General features: G+C 38.7%; 1 non-coding gene across 1 annotated transcript; it reads left to right on the forward strand.

Annotated features, from left to right (window-relative positions):
- The first annotated feature begins 2,257 nt into the window (after window positions 1–2,257).
- Window positions 2,258–2,361, forward strand: LOC130958766 (small nucleolar RNA R71). The gene has a single exon (XR_009077872.1). It is a non-coding gene; the product is annotated as a small nucleolar RNA R71 (small nucleolar RNA).
- Window positions 2,362–7,174: the final 4,813 nt, after the last annotated feature.

Genomic DNA, 7,174 nt, shown 5'->3' on the forward strand with positions numbered 1-7,174 from the left:
AGAAAGATGGGATTTGATAGGTGAAGGGTTTCTGGGGAAGAGGTATTGAGGTGATTGGTGAATGGGTGAAGAAGAAGAGAGAGTGGTGGGGTTGGTGGGGATCCTGTGGGGTCCACAGATCCTGAGGTGTCAAGGAAAAGTCATCCCTGCACCAAATGGCATGCAAAAACGTGTTTTGAGCCAATTCTGGCGTTAAACGCCGGGCTGGTGCCCATTTCTGGCGTTTAACGCCAGGTTCTTGCCCTTTCCTGGCGTTTAACGCCAGTCTGGTGCCCCTTTCTGGCGTTAAACGCCCAGAATGGTGCCAGACTGGGCGTTAAACGCCCATCTGCTAGCCTCACTGGCGTTTAAACGCCAGTGGGTTCTTCCTCCAGGGTGTGCTATTTTTCTTCCTGTTTTTCATTCTGTTTTTGCTTTTTCAATTGATTTTGTGACTTCTCATGATCATCAACCTACAAAAAAACATAAAATAACAAAAGAAAATAGATAAAAAATAACATTGGGTTGCCTCCCAACAAGCGCTTCTTTAATGTCAGTAGCTTGACAGATGGCTCTCATGGAGCCTCACAAATGATCAGAGCAATGTGGGAACCTCCCAACACCAAACTTAGAGTTTGGATGTGGGGGTTCAACACCAAACTTAGAGTTTGGTTGTGGCCTCCCAACACCAAACTTAGAGTTTGACTGTGGGGGCTTTCTTTGACTCTGATTTGAGAGAAGCTCTTCATGCTTCCTCTCCATGGTGACAGAGGGATATCCTTGAGCCTTAAACACAAAGGATTCTTCATTCATTTGAATGATCAGTTCGCCTCTATCAACATCAATCACAGCCTTTGCTGTGGCTAGGAAGGGTCTGCCAAGGATGATGGTTTCATCCATGCACTTCCCAGTCTCTAGGACTATGAAATCAGCAGGGATGTAATGGTTTTCAATCTTCACCAAAACATCCTCTACAAGTCCATGAGCTTGTTTTTTTGAGTTGTCTGCCATCTCTAATGAGATTCTTGCAGCTTGCACCTCAAAGATCCCTAACTTCTCCATTACAGAGAGAGGCATGAGGTTTACACTTGACCCTAAGTCACACAGAGCCTTCTTGAAGGTCATGGTGCCTATGGTACAAGGTATTGAAAACTTCCCAGGATCTTGTCTCTTTTGAGGTAATTTCTGCCTAGATAAGTCATCCAGTTCTTTGGTGAGCAAAGGAGGTTCATTCTCCCAAGTCTCATTTCCAAATAACTTGTCATTTAGCTTCATGATTGCTCCAAGGTATTTAGCAACTTGCTCTTCAGTGACATACTCATCCTCTTCAGAGGAAGAATACTCATCAGAGCTCATGAAAGGCAGAAGTAAGTCCAATGGAATCTCTATGGTCTCATTTTGAGCCTCAGATTCCCATGGTTCCTCATTAGGGAACTCATTGGAGGTCAGTGCATGCCCATTGAGGTCTTCCTCAGTGGCGTTCACTTCCTCTCCTTCCTCTCCAAATTCGGCCATGTTGATGGCCTTGCACTCTCCTTTTGGATTTTCTTCTGTATTGCTTGGGAGAGTACTAGGAGGGAGTTCAGTAACTTTCTTGCTCAGCTGTCCCACTTGTGCCTCCAAATTCCTAATGGAGGACCTTGTTTCAGTCATAAAACTTTGAGTGGTTTTGATTAGATCAGAGACCATGGTTGCTAAGTCAGAGGGGTTCTGCTTAGAATTCTCTGTCTGTTGCTGAGAAGTTGATGGAAAAGGCTTGCCATTGCTCAACCTGTTTCTTCCACCATTATTGTTGTTGAAACCTTATTGAGGTCTCTGTTGATCCTTCCATGAGAAATTTGGATGATTTCTCCATGAAGAATTATAGGTGTTTCCATAGGGTTCTCCTAGGTAATTCACCTCTTCCATTGAAGGGTTCTCAGGATCATAGGCTTCTTCTTCAGATGAAGCATCCTTAGTACTGCTTGGTGCATTTTGCATTCCAGACAGACTTTGAGAAATCAAATTGACTTGTTGAGTCAATATCTTGTTCTGAGCCAAAATGGCATTCAGAGTATCAATCTCAAGAACTCCTTTCTTCTGATTTGTCCCATTGTTCACATGATTCCTTTCAGAAGTGTACATGAATTGGTTATTTGCAACCATTTCAATCAGCTCTTGAGCTTCTGTAGGCGTCTTCTTCAAATGAAGAGATCCTCCAGCAGAGCTATCCAAAGACATCTTGGACAGTTCAGAGAGACCATCATAGAAAATACCTATGATGCTCCATTCAGAAAGCATGTCAGATGGACACTTTCTGATCAATTGTTTGTATCTTTCCCAAGCTTCATAGAGGGATTCTCCATCCTTCTGTCTGAAGATTTGGACTTCCACTCTAAGCTTACTCAATTTTTGAGGTGGAAAGAACTTTGCCAAGAAGGCATTGACTAGCTTTTCCCATGAGTCCAGGCTTTCTTTAGGTTGTGAGTCCAACCATGTCCTAGCTCTGTCTCTTACAGCAAAAGGGAATAGCATAAGTCTGTAGACCTCAGGGTCAACCCCATTGGTCTTGACAGTGTCACAGATTTGCAAGAATTCAGCTAAGAACTGATGAGGATCTTCCAATGGAAGTCCATGGAACTTGCAATTCTGTTGCATTAGAGAAACTAATTGAGGCTTAAGCTCAAAGTTGTTTGCTCCAATGGCAGGGATAGAGATGCCTCTCCCATAGAAGTCGGGAGTAGGTGCAGTAAAGTCACCCAGCACCTTCCTTGCATTGTTTGCATTGTTGTTGTTTTCGGCTGCCATGTGTGCTTCTCCTTTGAAGATTTCTGTTAGGTCCTCTGCAGAGAGTTGTGCCTTAGCTTCTCTTAGCTTTCGATTTAAGGTCCTTTCAGGTTCAGGGTCAGCTTCAACAAGAATGCCTTTGTCTTTGTTCCTGCTCATATGAAAGAGAAAAGAACAAGAAAATGTGGAATCCTCTATGTCACAGTATAGAGATTCCTTGAGGTGTCAGAGGAACAGAAAAATAGAAGAAAGAGGTAGAAGAATTCGAACTTAATCAGATAGAGTTCGAATTGTGCATTGAGAATGAGTGGTACTCCATAAATAGAAGGATGTGAGAAGAGGGGAAGAGCTTTTTCGAAAATTAAGTTAAAGCATTTGAAAACATTTTGAAAAACAATAATTAATTTTCGAAAATAAGAGTGGGAAATAAATCAAGTGATTTTTGAAAGAGATTTTGAAATTAGAAGTCAAAAAGATTTGATTGAAAACTATTTTGAAAAAGATGAGGTTAAGAAGATATGATTGGTTTTAAAAAATATGTGATTGAAAAGATATGATTTGAAAACAATTTCAAAAAGATTTGATTTTAAAAATTAATGACTTGCCTAACAAGAAAAGATATGATTCAAACATTAAACCTTTCTCAACAGAAAAGGCAACATACTTGAAATGTTCAATCAAATCATTAATTGTTAGCAAGTATCTTTGAAAAAGGAAAGAAATTGATTTTGAAAACATTTGATTGAAAAGATATGATTTGAAAAAGATTTGATTTTGAAAAACTTTGAAAACTTGAAAAAAAATTGATTTGAAAACAAAATCCTCCCCCTTGTGCCATCCTGGCGTTAAACGCCCAGAATGGTGCACATTCTGGCGTTTAACGCCCAATGCTCTACCTTTTTGGGCGTTAAACGCCCAACCAGGCACCCTGGCTGGCGTTTAAACGCCAGTCTGTCCTTCTTCACTGGGCGTTTTGAACGCCCAGCTTTTTCTGTATAATTCCTCTGCTGTATGTTCTGAGTCTTCAATTCTCTGTATTATTGACTTGAAAAGACACAAATTAAAAATATTTTTGGATTTTTTATAATGAGGAATAATCAAAATGCAACTAAAATCAACTAACAATGCATGCAAGACACCAAACTTAGCAGTTTGTATACTACTGACACTAACAAAATGAGAATGCATATGGAAAACAACAAAACACTCAAGTCAAGAGAATTTAAAGATCAGAGCATGGAAATCAACAAGAACAACTTGAAGATTAATGAAGACACATGAATGAATGCAAGAAGAACAGAAACATGCAATTGACACCAAACTTAAAATGAGACACTAGACTTTAAACAAGAAATATTTTTGGTTTTTTTATGATTTTGTAATTTTTTGGATTTTTTGAAAATTAAGTGGAAAAGAAAACAAAGGTATCAAAATTCTTAATGAGAATTCCAGGAATCATGCAATGTTAGTCTAAAGCTTTAGTCTAAAGGAATTAGACATAGCTAGCCAAGCTTCAGCAGGACATTGCATTCAAGAGCTAAATTGATGAGGATCAATCAGCTTTGGTGATGATAAGAACATCACATTGAAACACTAGAATTCATTCTTAAGAACTCTGAAAAAAAATACCTAATCTAAGCAACAAGATGAACCGTCAGTTGTCCATACTCGAACAATCCCCGGCAACGGCGCCAAAAACTTGGTGCGCGAAATTGTGATCACTACAACTTCGCACAACTAACCAGCAAGTGCACTGGGTCGTCCAAGTAATAAACCTTACGCGAGTAAGGGTCGATCCCACGGAGATTGTTGGTATGAAGCAAGCTATGGTTACCTTGTAAATCTTAGTCAGGCAGACTCAAATGGGTATAGATGATGAATAAAACATAAAGATAAAGATAGAGATACTTATGTATATCATTGGAGAGAGCTTCAGATAAGCGTATGAAGATGCTTTCCCTTCCGTCTCTCTGCTTTCCTACTGTCTTCATCCAATCCTTCTTACTCCTTTCCATGGCAAGCTTATGCAAGGGTTTCACCGTTGTCAGTGGCTACCTCCCATCCTCTCAGTGGAAATGTTCAACGCACCCTGTCACGGCACGGCTATCCATCTGTCGGTTCTCGGTCAGGCCGGAATAGAATCCAGTGATTCTTTTGCGTCTGTCACTAACGCCCCGCCTGCTAGGAGTTTGAAGCACGTCACAGTTATTCAATCATTGAATCCTACTCAGAATACCACAGACAAGGTTAGACCTTCCGGATTCTCTTGAATGCCGCCATCAGTTCTTGCCTATACCACGAAGATTCCGGTTAAAGAATCCAAGAGATATCCACCCAATCTAAGGTAGAACGGAGGTGGTTGTCAGTCACACGTTCATAGGTGAGAATGATGATGAGTGTCACGAATCATCACATTCATCAAGTTGAAGAACAAGTGATATCTTGGACAAAGAACAAGCAGAATTGAATAGAAGAACAATAGTAATTTCATTAATACTCGAGGTACAGCAGAGCTCCACACCTTAATCTATGGTGTGTAGAAACTCCACCGTTGAAAATACATAAGAACAAGAGTGATCATTGGTTTCGGCCCCAGAGAGGGAACCAGAAGAACCAAGATAAAAAATACAATAGTAAAAGGTCCTATATATAGAGAACTAGTAGCCTAGGGTGTACAGAGATGAGTAAATGACATAAAAATCCACTTCCGGGCCCACTTGGTGTGTGCTTGGGTTGAGCAATGAAGCATTTTCGTGTAGAGACTCTTCTTGGAGTTAAACGCCAGCTTTTATGCCAGTTTGGGCGTTTAACTCCCATTTTGGTGCCAGTTCCGGCGTTTAACGCTGGAAATCCTGAGGGTGACTTTGAACGGCGGTTTGGGCCATCAAATCTTGGGCAAAGTATGGACTATCATATATTGCTGGAAAGCCCAGGATGTCTACTTTCCAACGCCGTTGAGAGCGTGACAATTGGGCTTCTGTAGCTCCAGAAAATCCACTTCGAGTGCAGGGAGGTCAGAATCCAACAGCATCTGCAGTCCTTTTCAGTCTCTGAATCAGATTTTTGCTCAGGTCCCTCAATTTCAGCCAGAAAATACCTGAAATCACAGAAAAACACATAAACTCATAGTAAAGTCCAGAAAAGTGAATTTTAACTAAAAACTAATATAAATATACTAAAAACTAACTAAATCTTACTAGAAACATACTAAAAACAATGCCAAAAAGCGTACAAATTATCCGCTCATCAGTGGTAAACCACCACAAATCCCACAAAGCATTCTCATTTAAAAACATGTGGGCGATAAACCACCATAAACCCCACATATATCTCGATACTAGGCAGGCGGTAAACCACCATGATCCTTGCCAGGTCAAAACTCAAGAAAAGTCAATTTTATTTTCTAATTTCTTGGATTAATAATTAATTTATTGGCTAATTATTTACTAATTTTGTGGGTTTTACAGATTCTGAGTTAGGGTTGATTGTTGATTTGAGTGGTGGTTGTTAATTTTGTTTTCTGAGTTGGGGGTTGTTGGTGACGTGATTCTGAATTTAATTTGGATGCTGAGTATGGACTCTTTATTTAATTTTTCTATTTTTGGATTCTCTGGCTTTCGATGTTGAGTTTTATATTTTTGGATTTTGAGTTTTTATTATTGAATACTTGATTAGAAGTCTTTGTTAAAATATTTTTGTGATTCTGAATTCTTTGTCGCTAGTGGTTTGAGTTTTTGTGTAAGTTTGTGATTCTGAATTCTTTTTTGTGATTCTTAAATATAATCTTCTAGCAGGTTTTGGCTTCCAATAGCAAAAAGTACATGTTGCTACCAAGTTACATAATTGGATTCATTGAGAGATACCATGAAATATTGAACCAAGAATCTGATTAGAGATGAATTAATTACTCTAAGATGATGAACTTGCATAGAAGGATTATGCAGCAATAATTTATTGTTGTTTAAGAAGTTATAGAGAGCAAGGTTGCGAGAATCGAACCGATTAATAAACCAGTACAATAACTGGTTTAATGGTTCAGAGGTTCAATCGGAGTTCAACCGGTTTAATTAAATATATGTTAAAATTATAAAAAATTTAATATATAATTTTAAATATTTAAATTAAAGATTTTTATGGTGGTAAATTTTAAAATTTTACAATTTTTCATAATTTTTTATTAAAAATTCACAAATAATCAACAACAAAATATAAAAATAAAAGTATAAACAAAAAATTTCAGCATAAGCAAAGCCGTCAGAATCAACCATAAACATCTCAAAATTAGAAAAATTCCAGCCATCTAGCACAATGAAATGAAGCATGCACCATAACACCATCAACAATTCAGAATCAGAAAATCAGCAACCACAATCACCAATCCAAAATCAGAATAAATTAGCATAAACAACACAAGATAGAATTGTGGCAA

This window comes from Arachis stenosperma, chromosome 10 (assembly GCF_014773155.1).
Source record: "Arachis stenosperma cultivar V10309 chromosome 10, arast.V10309.gnm1.PFL2, whole genome shotgun sequence".
In the NCBI taxonomy this organism is placed as follows: domain Eukaryota; kingdom Viridiplantae; phylum Streptophyta; class Magnoliopsida; order Fabales; family Fabaceae; genus Arachis; species Arachis stenosperma.